The 19,641-nt window shown below is 48.7% G+C and overlaps 1 pseudogene; it reads left to right on the forward strand.

The window, feature by feature from the left end:
- Positions 1 to 3,234: 3,234 nt before the first annotated feature.
- Positions 3,235 to 6,347, forward strand: LOC120662642 (annotated as a pseudogene).
- Positions 6,348 to 19,641: the final 13,294 nt, after the last annotated feature.

The following is a 19,641-nucleotide window of genomic DNA, read 5'->3' on the forward strand; positions in this document are numbered from 1 at the left end:
CCCCATGTGCGCATCAACCGCGCCGAGCGCAGCGCGCGGTTGACCACAAAAGCAACATTGGGCTTATTTTTGCCACTGGGCTTGATTACGGGAGTTACCAAAATTAGTGACAATCAAAGGCTTGATTATGGACGGGAGTTTCCAGTCTTCTCCACTTCCGTCTCCCGCAGCGCGACTCCTCGCTTTCCTCCCTTCTTTGATATAAGCCGATGAGGGCTCCTTCGGTTTAATCTCTTGCAATCACCACAATCCAGCAGCACTCTGAGTTCTTCCCGTTCCATCTCTTGCGCGCACACGAGATGGAAGAGTAGGCCACCGGAACGTCTCCGTCCGCTGGGTTCACCTGCTCGGGTGAGGACAGCAATCACGTTTTTAGGGAGTGCGACGCGGCACGACTACTCGTCTCGCACGACTTGATGAGATCTTCACAGCAACTTTTCTGCACTGCACCAAGCGGGATGACTACATCGACCAAGCACCATGTCGCTTTCGGGTGCTTCCGGCTCTGCCACTGGGTATGCCGATTTATTTCTGAAAATTGCTAATTTTGTGTCTAGTGTCTACAACATGTTGAACGTGTTTTTTTATTGAGAAATATCACATGTCATGTCTTGCTGTTTGGTACTGGAATATTTTCATGATGATGTATTATTTGGACAAGCACATATATGATATCATGCTTTTCTTGCTTGCGGCAATTTTATGGAATAAATTAAACTTGAATTTGCCTAATTTTCTAACAGAATCTGGGTGCAAATTCCTATAAAAAACCACTGGCTTGTGCATCTAAAATTCTAACAAAGATGTGAATTAATAGAGCATGCAAGCATCTACCGTCATGCAAAATTTGTGATGCAATTGGAACTTTTGCAGTGAGAAACAACCGAGTAAAATCAGGCTATCAATATATAGTAGCAGGTTACGGATCTATGATGAATAGTTGCAACCCGCACTGTTGACATGAAATAGCTCTTTTCTTTTCTTTTCATCTTGTACAAGTTTCCGTTGCATCTCAATTTTTGCATGATGGTAAAACGTGACATGAACTATTCATTCATATTTTGTTGGAATTTTTTAATAGTATAGATGTATAAATTTGAAATGGTAATACGGTGCTTGTTACACCAGAGATGATGCTCTCTGGTGCATATACATAGGAAGTACTGTACTATGTGAAGGTCCTCCTCCAGCAGCTTGGGGTTTTACTGCGTCTCTTACTGCGTGGAGGACGAGGGCATGCAGCTCCCACGCGATGTGCAGCGCTTTTAGGAGGATCAGGCTGCTGTGAAGAGACCACCGCGGCCGGCCGGGCTTAAGGACGGAGGGCCGCGACTGCGACGCCCGGTCAACGGCGGGTCGGCCTTATCCGGGCAATGTGCGTGCGGCGCCTTTCGGGCCGTCGGATCGAAGATGGATGGGATAGTCGGGGGCGAGGCCGAGGCGTGGGAGCAAGAGCAACGCACTCGCGCAAAACAGACGACGGACCCAAGTTGATCGAGATGAATGACAACCAAACAGAAGCAAACGTACAGTGCGTTGCTAAATTCTCGTCCTTGCTTGTGCCAGGACCAGGGGTAGATCGAGCTAGTGGCATGGCGACCTCAAGAGGAAGAACAACTGTTGGTAAAAGGCGGGCGGAGGCCAATTTAGGGCATGCATGTTTGGATCCACCATTCTTAATTTAATTGATAGGATGAATCCAAATGGAATCCGCTAATACACAGTTAGATCCATTCTAACTTGCTAAATAGCAACTACGATCCAATTAGCTGGTTCAACTAGCTAAGTAGAATGATTTTAACTGTGGATTAGCTATTCCTATTTGGATCATATCCAACTAAAATTAGCTACGTACCATTAGCTGGTGGATCCAAACACACAGCATCTACACTTGGAATTGGAGTATTACTTGATTTGGCTCAGTTTTCTTTGCCCCTCGGCCGATATGGGTCAATGGTCACCTATGCCATGTAGTACTTTACTTTAATCACTATAATAATAATAATAGTACTTGTATCGTTGTCGAAAGAAAGTAGTATGCCAGCAAGCTATGCCCGGCAAAAATGGCCATGGCTTCGATCGCAAAAAAATTTTGCGTTGGAATCTTACTAATTTGAAGTACTAAATGAAGTCTATTTATAAATTTTTTTCACAAATGGGTTGTAAATCGCGAGACAAACCTAATAATGCTAATTAATCCAGGATTAATCAATAATTAGCGGATGATTACTGTAACATCACTGTTGCAAATCATGGATTAAGTAGGCTCATCAGATTCGTCTCGCGATTTACAGCCCATCTATGCAAAAAAGTTTTGTAAGGGGCCGTTATGTATAAATTTTTGAGGCCGTTTGACTACTAATTAGGAGTATTAAATATAGATTAATTGTAAAACTAATTACATGGATGGACGGGAAATCGCGAGCGAATCTACTAAGGCTAATTAATCTGTCATTAGAGGTTGGTACTGTATCATAATATTGTCTAATTATTGCATAATTAGGTTCATTAGATTCGTCTCGCGATTTCACCCGGGGGTTATGGAATGAGTTTTATCAGTTATCCACATTTAATACTCTAAATTAGTGGTGAAACGTTGCAAGTTACTGTAGTGCATGAAAATTTTTGGAAACTAAACGGGCTCTAAATAGACTTCATTTAGTACTCCATATATGTGTCAAAACATTTGATGTGGCGGTTTTTTTGCGTTTACGGGGTGGGAACTAAACAGGACCCATGAATCTCTTGTGAATTCTGATGGCGCCTCTGACAACTTCTACGTAGGCTGTGTTTAGATCCGTAAAATGGTGGTAAAAAGAGTCACATCAGACATTGTAGCATATTGTAGCACTTTTCGTTTGTTTGTGTTAATTGTTGTCCTACTATGACCTAACTAGGCCCAAAAGATTCATCTTGTTGTGTACATCAAAAATATGCAATTAGTTTTTATATTTACCTATATTTAATGCTCCATACATGTGATAAAAAAATTGATGTAATAAGTGAATAGTGAAGTTTGGAATGAGAAATTTTGAAACTAAACACAGCCGTATAAAAGCCACATGCCCTGACACTGTCCGTCCGGCCACACAGTCAGTGATCAGTCACACTGACAAAAAGAAGACACCACCAACAGCTAGCGAGCTTCTCCCAAAACCATGGAGGCCGCCAAGTGTAGCCCCGCCACCTTGCTGCTGCTCCTCGTGCGCTCGCCGGCGACGATGGTGGTGACCTGCCGCGAGGAGATGGAGTCCGTGTACGTCGGGCGGCGGATCCTGCACGTGCGCCTCGGGCGGCCGGCGTTCGGCCCGGAGAGCCTCGCCTTCGACCACCGCGGCGACGGGCCCTACACCGGCGTCTCCAACGGGCGCGTCCTCCGGTGGCGCGGCCCCCTGCGCGGGTGGACCGAGTTCGCGCACAACCACAAAGCACGAGTACGCGCGCGTGTCGATCGGCCGTCGTCTTCGCGCCAGCTGCTGCTAATGTATGTAACTAACCGGCCGGCGGCGTGTGCATGCTGCAGGACGGTGGCGGCGTGCGCGGCGAAGAGGAGGGCGGCGGCGGCGCCGGAGAGCGCGTGCGGGCGGCCGCTGGGCCTGCAGTTCCACCGCGCGTCCGGCGACCTCTACTTCGCGGACGCGTACCTGGGGCTGATGCGCGTGGGGCGGCGCGGCGGGCGGGCGGAGGCGGTGGCCGCGGAGGCCGGCGGCGCGCCGCTCAACTTCGCCAACGGCGTCGACGTCGACCAGGAGGCCGGGCACGTCTACTTCACGGACAGCAGCGCCACGTTCCAGCGAAGGTACGTGTATATACCGATACGATCGAACCGAGTCTTTGTTTTCATTTGTTTTTAGGGCCTGTTTAGTTTCTAAAAATTTCCGTGAGGTATAGTAACTTCGAATATTTAACCACTAACTAAGAATGTTAAATATAGATAACTGATAAAATTCATTTCACAATCCCTAGTTAAAATCGCGAGACGAATCTAATGAATCTAATTATGCAATGATTAGACAATATCGTGCTACAATAATTAATCCTAATGACGACTTAATTAGACTTAATAGATTCGTCTCGCGATTTCCCGTCCATCTGTATAATTAAATTTACAATTAGACCATATTTAGTCAGTTTAATTTTCGGTTGTTCCTAAAAAATTTTGAGAACTAAACGCTCCCTTACTACTACCGACCGTATGCGGCAGTGGCGCAGTGCAGCAGCTTCTAGTGTAGGGAGGGAGCACCCGTTGGCTCATTGCATTGACTGCGAGTCTGGCCAGCTATAGGCTCTGTCCGTGTGGGCCCGACTGGGTAAAGGTAAACCAGGGGGGCGGTGACACGTGGGTGCCACGGTACGCGCGGCGCTGCGCTACCCTTTTCACTGCTCGCCTGACCGCCGTCACATGGGCGACGACACGTGTACTGCCGTTTGACCTCCTGTTATCGATGGAGCACGGACGGCGAGAGTTGTCCGTCTCCGTCCGTCCCTCAAGTTCATGATCGACCGCGCCTTGTTTTCTTGCAAAATTTTTTAGATTTTTTGTACGATTTTCATTTGTATTTGATAATTATCTGATCATAGGTTAATTATATTCAAAAAATTCGTCTCGTAAATTATAGACAAATAATATAATTAGTTATTTTGTTTAGCTACATTTAATACTTCATATATGCGTTCAAAGATTCGATGTGATGATAAATCTTATAAAGTTTTGGAATTTTGGATGCTAATTAAGCTCTTGTTTAGTTGCATAATTCAAAATTCCAAAAAAAAATCCGACACCTGCATGGAGATTTAAATCTAGACGAAATAAAAAACGTATTACACGGTTTGCCTGTAAATCGCAAGACGAATCTAATGAATTTAATTATGTCATAATTAGACGCTAAATTACTACCGTAAATAACCTCTAATGATGAATTAATTAGACTCATTAGATTCGTCTCGCGATTTACAAATGAGTTCTATAATTAATTTTGTGATTAGTCTATATTTAATAAATGTAGAAAAATTATTTTTCAAAATTTTTACACCTTACAATTAAACAAGGCCTAAGCAAGGGCCGCATTCGGTAGTCTGACGTGCGGAGTACGTGCGAAACGGGAGGCGACACTTGGCGCCTTGGCGGCCTCCGTACGTGCCGCCGCATTGACTGCTTGTCCCGTTGCCCGTGCCTCCGCGGGTACTCGGGTCGGGTCACATGGACAATGGAGACGGGACGGAACGCACCACCGCACTTATCCACAGTGCGCATGCAGCAATGGATTATCATTATCGCGGGAAGCATCTCATTTAGGCAGTGTTTAGATTTAAAAAGTTTACACCTAAAAATATCACATCGAATATTTAGACACGTACATGAAGTACTAAATAAAATCTATTTACAAAATATTTTGCACGGATGGGTTGTAAATCACGATACGAATTTAATGAGTCTAATTAATATATGATTTACAACAGTGATGCTACAGTGACTATCCGCTAATTATAGATTAATTAGGCTCATTAGATTTGTCTCGCAATTTACAACCAATCTATGCAAAAAGTTTTACAAATAGATTTTATTTAGTACTCCAAAATAACAAGATTTTTTTTTCAAAATTTTTACACCAAAACATCTAAATACAGCCTTACTTTGACATTGTTATCGCCCGCCGCGCGCATGGATGCAGCGACTACCTCATGATCACCGGCGACACGACGGGGCGGCTGCTGCGGTACGACCCGGCCACGGGCGCCGCCGCCGTGCTGGCCTGGCGTCGGGGCTCGCCTTCCCCAACGGCGTGGCGCTGAGCGCGGACGGCACGCACCTCGTCGTGGCCGAGACCGCGCGCTGCCGCCTGCTCCGCCACTGGCTGCGCGGGCCCCGCGCCGGCGCCACCGAGCCCTTCGCCGACCTGCCGGGCTACCCGGACAACGTGCGCCTCGCCGGCGGGGACGGCTCCTCCTCCTCCTCCTCCTACTGGGTGGCGCTGAACCGGGACAAGGCGTGGATGGAGGAGGGCACGACGCCGCGCTCCGTGGCCGCCGTCAGGGTCCGCGCGGCGGACGGCGCCGTGGACCGGGCGCTGCGCGGGCTCGGGAACGCCACCGTCCGCGAGGTCGTCGAGCGCCCCGGTGGCGCGCTCTGGCTCGGATCCGTCGACACGCCCTACGTCGGCCTCTAGTAGCTCGCGCGGCCGTCGTTCGCCGGAAGATTGTGTATGAAATTGTTGTCACCGTGCACTAGGGGGATCGGATTTGTGTGTGTAAATTGTTGTCACTGTGCGTACGTCTGGCAGCAGTGTTGGACACCTATGTATAAGATGAGTATCCTAGAAATGCATCTCAGTGAAAAAAAAACTTGTGCAGAGTTTGCAAGTTTGTTTTTTTTCAAGGTTTGAGGAGTTCTCTGTTGTCAAACGCATGTGCTCCTTTCAGTTCTAAATGGGCCGGGCTGACCCTCCTGCCCATCATCGAAAGCACACAAGAAGAAGGAGAGGCCCATCGAAGGTAATTTTGGGCGGCTTTTTTATTTTTATATTTTTTAAAAAATGTTTTTACAGAAATATTTTTTCGGTTTCACATTTTACAGTTTTATACCCCTACCGCCCGACAGGGGGGCGGCAGGGGGCCTACCGCCCGGCAGGGGGTGGCAGGGACCTACATGTAAATAAATATATTTTTTTTGCGCGGAGGCACCTGGCGGGAGCCTGCCGCCCCCCCCCCCCCCCCCCCGCACGGCAGGGGGCGGCAAGCTCTCTCCCCAAATATAAAAGCTGAGCCCCTTCCCTCGCACTCTCATTTTCTGCCCACGAGATTCAGAGAGGGGAGAGGGAGAGAGGAGGGGTGAAGCCCTTATTGGTTACCTGCGGTTCGGATCCAAAATCCGGCAGGGTTTCGCCGGTGGGGTAGGGTTTCGCCGGTGGAATTACCTCCCTCACCCCTCCTCTCTCCCTCTCCCCTCTCTGGATCTCGTGGGCAGGAAATGAGGGTGCGAGAGAAGGGGCTCAGCTTTTATATTTGGGGGGAGCCTGCCGCCCCCCTACCGGGCGGGCTGGCTGCCTGCCGCCCGGTAGGGGGGGCGTCAGGCTCCGGCTAGGAGCCTCTGCGCAAAAAAAACATATTTATTTATATTTAGGACCCTGCCGCCCCCCTGGCGAGCGGTAGGTGTATAAAACTGTAAAATGTGAAACCGAAAATATATTTCTGTAAAAAATGTTTTTAAAAAATATAAAAATAAAAAAGCCGCTAATTTTGGTCCAGGGGCCCTTCCCTCTTATCCGCCTCGAAGCGGCCCACGTTGGAGTGATGGAGCCTGCCGCCAATTGCATTGCAGCAGTAGCAAGACGAACGAAGACCGAGCTTAGCTCGGGTGGCTGCTGGCGAGGGTGTTTGCCCAGCCCGACTGCGTTCGATTCCTGGGATCGGACCAGGTGCTTCACCGGGGATTTTCCCCAATATACAGTCTCTACTTGGATGGTTCCAAACGTTGCCTCTCACGCACGGAGCTACAATGAGATCGTGACGTGCCCGCCACCTACGGAGGTTTCCGGTGATATTAAGAAGGACGCGGTCTATGAATCTTAGTGTAGTTGTAGGTTTGTTTGTACATGTGTGGTGTGAGTAATGTGTGCGTGTGTAGGAGGAGACATATCATATGCAATCGGCCTACTTGTGCAATCGTGCAATCCGCGAATATGAAGCATCCGATCTCAATCCACCGGTCGCTGCTATTTTGCACTTAAATCCCCCCACCTCATCAGCAATCTTCTCTTTGAATACTTGCTAAACACCCCTCGATGATATGGAATCGTTAAACCGTAACCCCAGGTATCGCTCTACTCCGGTTCGCTACGCGCAGAGGACTTCTCGGCTTCCTCGCAACCGGCGAGCGCGCCCGGATGGCGGTGCTGTGGGAGACGACCCAGAAGGAGAGGCCGACGGCGACGTGGCGGCCGCGGAGGTACCCCGCGCCCTCGTGCCGCGCGTAGGGCTTCAGGAGGTCCCAGAAGCTGTCCCCCCACGCCCATCCCTCTATCTCCCTCTCCCGCCGGCGTCGGGCTCGGCTGTGGCGGAGGTTGAATTCCCAGGGCGCGGGGAATCGCGCCAGCCCGCCGGGGCTCGTGCGGGACTCGCAGGGCGGCAGCTACTGGGCTGCCTGTGCTGTTGCAGTGGGTTCTCCCTCCGGGTCTCTCACATTGACGAGTGGGCCCGTCCTGCCGATTCCGGTTCGCAACTATTCGTCTTCAATTCCCGTCGAGCAAAGCCGCGGACGCCGCCCTACCCGCTTGCGCTGCCACCATGGGTTGGGAGATCGACGGCATCACGCTAGAGCAGAGAGAGGCCGTTCAGCCTCCGCCGCCGCCGGGAGAGGCCGCCGCCGCTGCTGGGCTAGCATTAGAGCTGCAATTGCAAAAATTTTCCCAGACACAGTTCACAGGTTATGCATGTGGCATATCATGGAAAAGTTTCCAGAGAAGGTTGGTGGTTATTCTTCTGTTAATGATGAAAATTCTGATTTCTGGCCAAGGCTGAATGCATGTGTTTGGGGTTCAGAAACAGGTGAAGAATTTGAGTCAGATTGGAATTCTTTAATGTCTGAGTATGGTTTGGATGGGAATGAATGGATACAGAATAGATATCGAATCCGTGAAGAGTGGATTCCAGCATACTATATGGATGTACCTCTAGCAGGTGTCCTTAGAACCACATCCAGGTCCGAGAGTGCAAATGGATTTTTTTAGCCATTTTATTCACCACAAACTATCATTTGTTGAATTTTGGCTGAGATTTCAGACAGCCTTAGAATGGCAACGGCAGGAGGGGTTGAAGGCAGACAACAAAAGTATTCATAGTGCTCCACAGTTGAAAACATCTTGGCCTATGGAAAAACAGGGTAGTGTGCTATACACACATGTGGTGTTCTTATCCTTTCAGAAAGAGGTTGTTGCTGCTAGAGATCATTGTTGGGTTCAAAATATTGCCCTTTCTGATGAAATGAAAATTGTGACCATAGGTGATGGAAGAAAGAAAGATAGAGATATTCATGTAAGTATGATGCCAACATGTTCTTGCAAGTAATTTCTGTCAAGGAGGATCCCATGCCGCCATATTATTCTGGTTTTACGTGGTGAAAAACAAGTAGAGTTACCGGTTGACTACTTCTTGCAAAGATGGGAGAAAAGGTGCAAAAGGTATTGGAACACATTGGACGACAAGATTCTAGAATCTAATGATCCGGCGATGAGGAAAAAGATAGCAAATGTACGCAATAAGTTTGAAGACTTGATAAGAAAAGCCAACAATTCCGAGGAAGGCATGGACTTTTTATTGTTGGGGATTTCTAACCTTGAGGCACCACTGGATCAAATGACATCGCCTAATAAACAGTCTAAGCAAGATGAATATGAGGCATTCATCGGTTGCCATATTCCAATTTCCAAATGAAATGACAGTCCATCCACCAACTGATATCTGTTCAAAAGGGAGAAGCAAAAGGATTAAAAAAAGCAAAGAAGTCAATGCTTGCAAAAAGAAGCGAAAGGTTCCCTAGAGCTTTAGGTCTTTAGTTTTTTTTTCTGTAAGCGTACTGATTGATGTAAGCGTACTGATTAAGCGTGGTGATTTTGAGACATACTAAAAATCAGTTTCCGTTTCAGTCCAAGCAGGCAGGGAGTCGCGATTTGGTAGGGCGTCCAAGAGGCAGCGATTCGCGAGCGGGCAGGGCGGCATCCACGCGAGAAGTCCTCCGCGCGTCACGAACCGGAGCGGAGCGATACCTGGGGGTACGGTTTAACGATTCGATATCATCGAGGGGGTGTTTAGCAAGTATTCAAAGAGAAGATTGCTGATGAGGTGGGGGGGGGGTTTAAGTGCAAAATAGCAGCGACCGTTGGATTGAGATCGGATGCTTCATATTCGCGGACTGCACGATTGCACAGGTAGGCCGATTGCATAGGATATGTCTCCTTTGTAGGATGGGTGTGTGAGCAGCTGTACCCAGACGAGAGGGTTAAAAAAGGGTTTTTTTATCCATACCATTACAATTTTCAAAGTTTGGAGAAATGCCATTACTATTCGTCTATTTCGAAACATACCATTACAATTTTTCGTTTCTCGCAAAAATGACACAGAATACGTATGGAGACAACTTGGAAGCTGCAGGTGTATATGAACACGTATATTGCATTGAATGCCCTCTCTCCTATCACTGACTCGCGGGCCCCACATGTCATCTTCTTCTTCATCCTTTCCTGCCGCCCCCCTCCCATTTTCTCTCTCCTCCTTCCCTGCCGCCTCTGCAGCTCCTCCTCCCTCCTCCGGCCACGCGCCGCCGCCAGCACGCCTCAGGGCTCGGCAGGGAGGACGAGCAGCAGGGCGGCGTGGCGCACAGGCTCCTCGGCCCGGCGGAGCTGGCCTCCCTCCCTCCCCTACTCCCTCCCCGGGCAGGAGCGCGGCGTGGCGAGTGGCCGGCCGGAGACACGGTGCGGTGTGGTGCACGGCCGCCCCTGTTGTCGGTCGAAACCCACCGGCGAGCAGCAACAGGCAACACGAAGAGCCGAGAGGTTGCCGGGGCGCTGGCAAGCACTGCTCCCTCGTCGACGGCCCGCAATTCCAGCACACGCCGCGGCTTGTGAAGACGCAGGGCGTGCCACCTGACCTATACCCGATCAGGAAGGTGCGGACGTGCTTGCAATGATTTACCTGCATACACAAACACGTGGAAACATAAGTCCGAGCCGTGGTCGGCTCCCCGGGACGACTCTTGCATCGGCTTTAAAGAGCCGATCGAGTCCCGGTGTCAGATGGGATCTATTTGCATCCGGATATTGATGATTAAAGCGAATAACTGTAAAGCTGCTTCAATTAAATCTAATTAATCTAATCCACGACAGTAAGAGCTTCACTGCTAGATCGGAACATCCTACACGTGACTGGGCCTAATAAACGTAACAGATAAGTGAACCATAACCCAAAACAGAGGCCTAAGAACAAGCAAGAGCCGATTCGCGGAACAATCCCTATTAAGGCTAAGATAAAGCATCTAGTACACCACTGGATCATCCAACCCGTTTGCAAGGCCTAATCTAGTAGATATTATGCCAACTCTTAAGAATAAAAACAAATTGTAACAGATCAGATCTAATAAACATGAAAGAAGCAGGGTGTTGCCTTTATACAGCTAACTCTATGCAACAAAAGCTAGTATAAGATGAAGACATGATCGCATAAAGACAACATGATATTCGTAGATGATAAGCAACGAAGCACAATAGATCTACTAAAAGCCATGCTACGAACATCAAGATAACTAGTACTACTCTCCATCAAAAATGCTTCAGTACGAGTAATACCAAGGTAAAAGCAAGAACAACACTGCCCTGATCGCGAAAAGCGATCAGGGCAGCATGGCGCTTACTTGGATGAAACCCTAGGATTAGGTGTGGCGATGCGCCGAGATTATTGTTTGCGAGACGTGATGACGTTCCCTTCTTTTCATGAATAACATAGGGTACATATTTATAGTCCGGAGAATTGGGAAACAATCTAAACTAATCTTGTCCCGATCGGACTCTATCTCTAATCTAAATCTAAGGATACATGACCCATGTGGCCCAGGTGCTCACGCAGGAGCCGATTTACAAGCCTTCTTCAATCTTCTGCTTTAAGCCCATCTTGCTCTCGGCCCATAAATTAACCCTGTCAATTTATGGCGATAACACATGCCCCCCTGGTTTTGGCAATGATAGTTCCAAAACCACTCCGTCACTTCATCTTCCCGTTAATGCTCATTAAACACACTGCAACCACCAAGGAAGACACGTCTCTGCAACTGGCTCCTCGTAGAATGTGAAACTGCCGATTCGTTTTCCATCTTTTCACTATTTAATCTCACCCCGAATCGGCTCTTCTTCACAGCGAACTCCTTCTTCCTCCCAAAGCCAGTAGCGCAGAAAACCCCAATCCTTCACCAGCCATGGCCATCTCTTCTTCCTCTGGCTCCAACTCTTTTGGAGATTCCTCTTCTTCCTCCTCCTTATCTCCTTCTTCTTCTTCTTCTTCCCTCTCCGCCTCCTCCATCGACTCTATCCCAGAGAGCCGAGAGCCGACCCTCGAATGGGACCCGATAGCAGCGCACGAAGCGCTAGCTCCTCTGCATTGAGATGCAGAGGAGTTCGATTGCGGGGTCGTCTCCGAGGAAGACGAGCCCGAGACCGAAGGAGAGGAAGACCTCCAGTTCCTGTTCCAAGAGGAACTTGAGAGCAGTGAAGACGACGTCTTCTCTTGGGAGGGAGCCGACTCCTCCGAAGAGATCGACTCCTCCTATAGCGACGACACGGCGGCAGGAGGAAACCACCACCAATTCCTCAAAGCCCCCACGGAGGGAAACGAAGAAGGAAGCAGCGGCAGCGGTGGGCGAAGCAGCAGCAGTGCCGAGGACGACGACAACAGCAGCAGCGACGACGGCGATGACGACGATGACGACGGCGGATATGCACCGTCGCGAAGCCCGAAGCGCCATAGGCATTCAGATACCTACGACTGGTAGATGTAGGTAGCATCGTAGGGGTAGGATCACAAAGCCGAAGGATTAATTCCTTTGTAAAATCGGCTTTCCTTGTAATGAACTTTCCTTCAATGAAATCGAATTTCCTTCAATTCCGCGCATCTGTTTACTTTCCAAAAAGCCGATGGCAACGCATCAGGCTTCTATAAATATCCAAGAGCCGATGAAATTCAAACTAGAAGCAACCCGCATAAGAGCATCACCTCCACCTTGAACTGAACTCCAAACAAGCTCTCAAATCCGAGCGTAATTCGAAAACCAAGCTCTACAAATTCGAGCAAGAACTCTCCAAGCAACCGGAATTTGAATCAAAACCCACAGCAACCAAATCCCAAGTCAACAGATCTGTACCATGGCAGATTCTGCGGCTCAGACGACAAGCTCCGCAATCGACGATGCGGCAATCTGCGGCCTGAAGATAATATTCGGCCTAATCCTTTAGTTTCTTTCTGCTTATCAAGTTTCTAAAACACTAAACTCTAAAACATAACACCATATGAATACTTCTGAATTTCTGAACTTCAGGTGTCAGACATCCTTCTGCCGCATCCCTCCAATCCAAAATCTTTATGTCTTGGCCCACCCCACTTCCATATTCACCACTTGGTGGAGAGTAGAGCCGATCTGCCTGATGGCCTCACCAGTTCAAGATACTACGGCATGTTTGATGATCTCTACATTCCAATACCAGCCGATCTGTCCTTCACCTCCTCATCAATCGACTTCAGCACATGGTGGGGAATGTGGAAAACACATGTATTCAGGAAAGCTCTAGGTCCTCGACTGCAGCAAATTGATCCTGAATATGTAATCCCTGAGGAAGAGGTACTGAATTTATACATCCTTTCTAAGCTCTCCATTCCTTTACTTGACTAATCCTGCTCACCCTGTTTGCAGCAACAAGATGGTCCAGAACCTATGACCAGCAACGGGGAGCCATTCCACTTTCTTCCAACTGCCCCTGATGTACTCTTCTGCAAAGGATCGCCGTCGATGAAGAAAGTGATAATGACCATTCAGCCAGACTTACTTCAGTCGGCTTCCAAACGAAGACAAGCTTCTGCAATTGTTGCCCCCCGAGTCTTAACCAAGAAAAGGAAGATGATCACAAGGCGCGTTATCAAGAAACCAGCACCAGCTTCCCCGAGTCCATCAGAGTCCAACACCAACCAGGTAATTCATCCTTTTAAAATTTCTTCTTTATTACATACACACATGCTCTGGTTGACTGTAATTCTATTTTCAGGACGCAACTGAAGACATCCTTGAAACTGACACTTCAAATGCTCTGACGGATGTACATGACGAACAGGCTAACACAGTCAAAGCCTCTGTTGTCACCTCCAATCCAACCGGATCAGCTACACCAGAGCCGATCATCACTTCCTGTTTAGAACAGGTAACATTACAATAATCAATTCTGAACCAACCGATAGCTCCATAAATGCATCTTGCAATTAACTTCAGATATGTCCACAGGGCTTCGACATTTCAAGTTTGCTTTCCTTTGACCCGGTATCAATGGGTCTGACTGCCCCTGGAGCAAAAACACAATCTTTGCAGTAATCGGCTAATTTGGCACATCAGCTTCATCTCATCAAGGATCTGCTATCTGCTCCACTCACTGCTCTAGTTGGTGATTCCAGTGAAATAAAGAACATCTTCGAGCAAATAGAATCCCAACTCTCGGAGCCACTGCAAATCAAGCTTTGGCCAGCTAGCAATCTTCCATTCTGACCGGTAGAAGTGAGCAAAGCACAACAAAGAATAGAAGCATGTCGCTCTCAAGCTTCTCTGAAAGCTGACATTGCTCAAAAGTGCAAGGCCCTCAACCAGAAGAAGGCAACTCTAGATACCAAAGCTGACGTGTCTGCCAACGAGAAACGACTCGACCTCCTGAAGAAAGAACTAGCAGAACTCGAAGAAAAGGTTCATACCACCAAGAAACTCATCCAGGTCGAGGAAACTTCCATCGCGAACTCCGAACAAGAAACCCAGGAAATAGCCGAGCAGATACAAGCAGAGTTTGCAGAGATAAGCACCTTGAGCCGGCAGATAGTTACAGGCGATGACAAAGATGATGAAGCAATCATAGCACGAGCAGACGCCGTCCGCACAGAAGCCATCCACGCCATAGAAGAATTCCTGAACCAATAGATAGGCTCCAGAAACAACTAGTACTGCCTGTTAATCCTGAAACTTGTAACTGTTTAAAACATCTTAAGTCGATGGTCGCACATCGGCTATCTTGCTTTTCATATATATTTTTACTAGCCAACTCAACGTGTTGGCCTTCTCATTCATTTTTTTTACCGGCCAACTCAACGTGTTGGCCTATCTTTCCCTTTTTTTTACCGGCCAACTCAACGTGTTGGCCTATCTCTTCTTTTTTTTACCGGCCAACTCAACGTGTTGGCCTTTTATGCTACAGCCAGATGGGTCTCATCGGCTCTTGCTACTCGCTTTCCCACATGCTCGGAAAATACTTCTTGAGGTGCTGACCACTGACAGCAACAAGAAACTTGACGCCGTCCAATTTCTTGAGCATGTATGCATTCCCAGGCAAAACCTGATCAACCTCGTACGGTCCGTGCCAAGTTGGAGACCACTTGCCATATTTTCTATCTTTAGTTCCCAATGGCAATATTACCTCCCAAACCAAGTCTCCAACCTGAAATTTTTTTGGCTTGACCTTCTTGTTGTACGCATGAGCAACTTTAGGCTTATTTTCCTTGATCTTCTCCAGTGACCAAAGCCTTAGCTCTGTCAGGTCCTCCACATTATCGTTCATCAAGGCTGCATACTGTTCAGCAGATAGATCATTTTGAAACTCGACACGCCTTGATCCAGCCGTAATTTCCCATGGTAGCACAGCATCTTGGCCGTAGACTAAATGATACGGCGATGTCTTGGTGGATCCGTGACATGAAATACGATATGCCCACAAAGCCTCTGACAAAACCTCACGCCAGCGCCTAGGATATTCATCGATCTTTCTCTTTATGAGCTTGATGAGGCTCTGGTTGGATGCTTCAGCCTGTCCATTAGCTTGGGCATAATACGGAGATGATCTGATCAACTTAATTCCCATGTCATCGGCAAACTTCCTGAATTCCTCTGATATAAAGACCGATCCTCCATCGGTCGTAATAGTTTGAGGAATCCCAAATCTGTGAATGATGTGCTCTTTGACCAAGCCGATCACATCTTTCGACGCCACTGATCTCATGGGCACTGCTTCTACCCATTTTGTGAAATAATCTGTAGCAGCTAAAACCCATTGGTGACCCTTGCTAGACGACGGGTTGATCTGACCAATCATGTCCATGGCCCAACCTCTGAATGGCCACGGTTTAATGATAGGATTCATTACTGACGCTGGCACTATCTGAATTTTGCCAAACCTCTGACATGCCTAACATCCTTTGTAATATTTGAAGTAATCTTCAAGCATAGTAGGCCAGTAATAACCCGATCGCCTAATCAGCCACTTCATCTTATGAGCCGATTGATGAGTACCACAGGCTCCTTCATGAATCTCATGCAAGAGCCGATTTGACTCTGAAGGTCCCAGACATTTAAGCAGTAGTCCTTCAAAGGTCTTGTAGAACATGTCATCCCCTATCTGAACATACTTCATGGCCTTGAGTCTTATCCTTCTAGGTGCCCCCCGAGCCTAATCCTTCAAGTAATTGAAGATATCGGCTCTCCAGTCTCCAGGTTCTAGAAACTGAACCTCTACATCGACTCCATCGGCTGTTTCCTTGTACCCAGAAGCCATCTGTGCTAAATCATTAGCTTCATTGTTCATAGTTCTTCGTATCCAGTGGAAATTGATGTACCTGAATCGTGACATCAACTCACGGCACTGCATCCATATCGAAAAAAGAGCCTCGCTCTCACACTTATATTCTTCCGTGAGCTGAGAGATCACCAGCTTCGAATCTCCAAATATCTCCACCACTTCTGCACCAGCTTCGAGGAGTAGTTCCATCCCTTTGCGAACGACTTCATATTCCAACAAATTATTGGTGCATGGGGCAGTCATCCTAATGGAAAAAGAGTAAGTCGCCCCTTGAGGTGACACCAACAGAATTCCCACACCGCACCCATCATCACAAGCCGATCCATCAAAAAACATAGCCCAAGCACGAATAAATAGTGCAGCAATATCAGTACTGATCCTGTCTGCAACAAGATCCGCTAGTGCCTGTCCTTTGACCGCTTTTGCAGGCTGATACCGAATATCAAACTCTGACAATGCGAACATCCATTTTCCAAGCCGGCCTTTCAGGACAGGAGCCGACAGCATATGCTTTATGACATCCGATTTGCATATGACAATTGTTTCCGCCGAGAGCAAAATATGACGAAGATTTGTACATGTAAAGAATAAGCAAAGGCAAAGCTTCTCAATTTCAGGGTACCTGGTCTCGGCGTCTAACATGCACCTGCTGAGGTAGAAAACCACCCTCTCTTGGCCGTCATGCTTCTGGATTAACGCCGAAGCAATGGAAGTGTCACCCACGGATAGGTACACATAGAACGGCCTATCTTGCTAAGGAGGAACCAACACTGGAGGCTTTGACAAATATTCTTTAATTTCATCGAAAGCTTGCTGCTGTTCTGCCCCCCAGCGAAACTCATCATCGGATTTGATCATGTTCACATCAGCCGATGACTTCTCATCGGCTTTTGTCTGCTTGGGGCGCCACTCTTTTCTTGACTTGTTCCGCGAGGTTCGGACGCGCCTTTCTCAGCATGTCAAGGTACTTTGCTTCTGCCTCTTCTAGATTGCGCAAGCGCTGCACCCTGCGCTTCTGCGAGCGATTAAGCCCGTCAGGACACCACCGTGGGCGATGGTACCTGTCCTCTTCTTCTGGCTCGGAATCACCCTTGGCCGGCCGCTCAACATGATCGTCGTGACACACTTTGGGACCCAAGCGTCAAAACACTGAAGTATCGCCTGTCTGGCGTGTCCGAGGCCTGCACTCCAGACAATCATCTATAGTGGGCAATTGGCTCATGCCGGAATTCCAGCAGTACCTGAAGAACGGGCAATGCCAGTGGTCGCGTACAGCCTGGAGCCTTCCCAGCGTCCTCCCTGTGCGGTACTCGTACTCCTCTTCTTCCGATTGATATCGGCGACGCAGCTTGTGCTGATATTCATACTTCTCCAGAAGCCGATCGGAAGCAGGAAGCTGGTTACGGATGTGACGCACTTGCTCTTCAGTAATATGCTGTCGCCTTGGTTCATTTTGATCTTGGGGCTGTTTGCCAGAAACGGCCTCTCTCCTTTGCTCGTCGCGGCGGCGTACGGGCCCCGCCATGTTGATCTGGAATGAAAAATTCTGGCCCGTAGGAGTGAAGTCCGACAACTCTACCACGTTGGCTTGTGGGAAGGGCTTCGTGTCGACCTTCATCGTGTGTTGAGCCAAAATTAATCGGCCTTGCTCGATAGCCGATTGGATCTGTCGACGCAGCTCCTTACATTCACCCGTGGTATGAGTGAACGAGTGGTGCCATTTGCAGTACAGCCTTCCCTGCAGTTTTTCTTTGAGGAGCAGATCAAATATCTGCTCTGCTTTGGTCACGTCGAAGTCGAAGCCCTTCACAAGCCCCTGCTATCTGATCCATTTGCACGGGACAGGGTTCGCCCCCCGAGTCCACTCTGCCACGGCCACTTCTTGCTCCTCGCCAGAGTCATCAGATTCATCCGCCTGGGCCAAGTTTACATGGCGCTTGAACTTGTCCTGGTACAACTCAGGATGATAGAGCTCATATGCCGTAAGCTTCTGCACCAGGTGTGCCAGAGATGTGAACTCCAGCTGGAAAGCCAAATCCTTGATCGGCTTGGTGAGTCCCAGAACAGCCAAATCGACTGCCTCCTTCTCTGTGATGCGTGACGAGTAGCATCGGTTTTTTACTTCTCTGAAGCGCTATATATACTCCGACACAGCCTCTCCTCGCTTTTGCCTGACTTGGGCGAGGTCGGCGATTCCAACTTCAGCAGCCTCTGAGTGATACTGGGTATGGAATTGATCTTCCAGCTGCCTCCAGGTTCGAATCAAATCTGGAGCCAATGACGCGTACCATCCAAAAGCTGGGCCTGTAAGAGATTGGCCGAAGAACCGGACCCTCAACGGATCCGATACTGAGATCATCCCAAGCTACATTAAGTATCGGCTTACATGCTCGATGGAGCTGGCTCCTTCTGACCCGTTGAACTTGGTGTACTCAGGGAGCCGATACTTGGGTGGCAGTGGGATCAAATCGTAGTCACTTGGATACGGCTTGGAATAGCCGATCGCTTTCCTCTTGGGCAGGATGCCAAACTGGTCTCTCAGTATTGCACTGACCTGCTCCACACTAAGGACTCCTGGGGCCGATGGCTCAGCACTCGGCCCGGTAGCGTACTTTGCCAGCCACGCTTGTTTCTCCGCGTCTGCTCCAGAAGCTCCTGGGTTTACCATCTGCACCGAGCGTGTTGGACTAACGCTATCAGGGATGTAGGCGCACGTGTAGCCGTGCGGGATCTCCTTGGGTGGCTCGGTGAGGAATTGACCTTCTCCAGGATCACCGCCGATCTTGTGGACGACGTAGATCGGCAAATTCTGCTGTATTGCTGCCGCGAGCGAGTAGGACACTGGTGGCTTGGTTTGCAATGCAGCTTCCCCCCTGTGACTCCCCGGTTAGTTCCGATGGAGAGTACTGGTTCTTGATTATCTCTTGGATGACGCGATGCGCCACGCGCTTGAGCTCGTTCATTAGGCTCTGAGAGTGCCGATGAAGCGTATGGGCCACCATGTAGTTCATCTCCTGACGCAGGGCTCTTGTGCGCTCTTCTGATGGCACAGACAGATCTACGTTGTCGAGAGCGCCTTCTGGTGAGAACCCCTTCCACCTGATGCCATGGTTGCGGGTCCTCTCAAAAGAGCCGATGAGATCGGCTTCCAGCAGAGCTTTGATCTCGTCATACTTCTTCTTGTGTTCAGGAGGGAGCTCTTCATACGTGATGGGCTTGGGAGTGGGTTCTTTATCTTGAGCTCCTGTCATCTCTATGGTGGGCGTTGCTGTTGATGAAGGTCCCA

The sequence above is a fragment of the Panicum virgatum genome, chromosome 2N (genome assembly GCF_016808335.1).
Source record: "Panicum virgatum strain AP13 chromosome 2N, P.virgatum_v5, whole genome shotgun sequence".
NCBI classification, from domain to species: Eukaryota; Viridiplantae; Streptophyta; class Magnoliopsida; order Poales; family Poaceae; genus Panicum; species Panicum virgatum.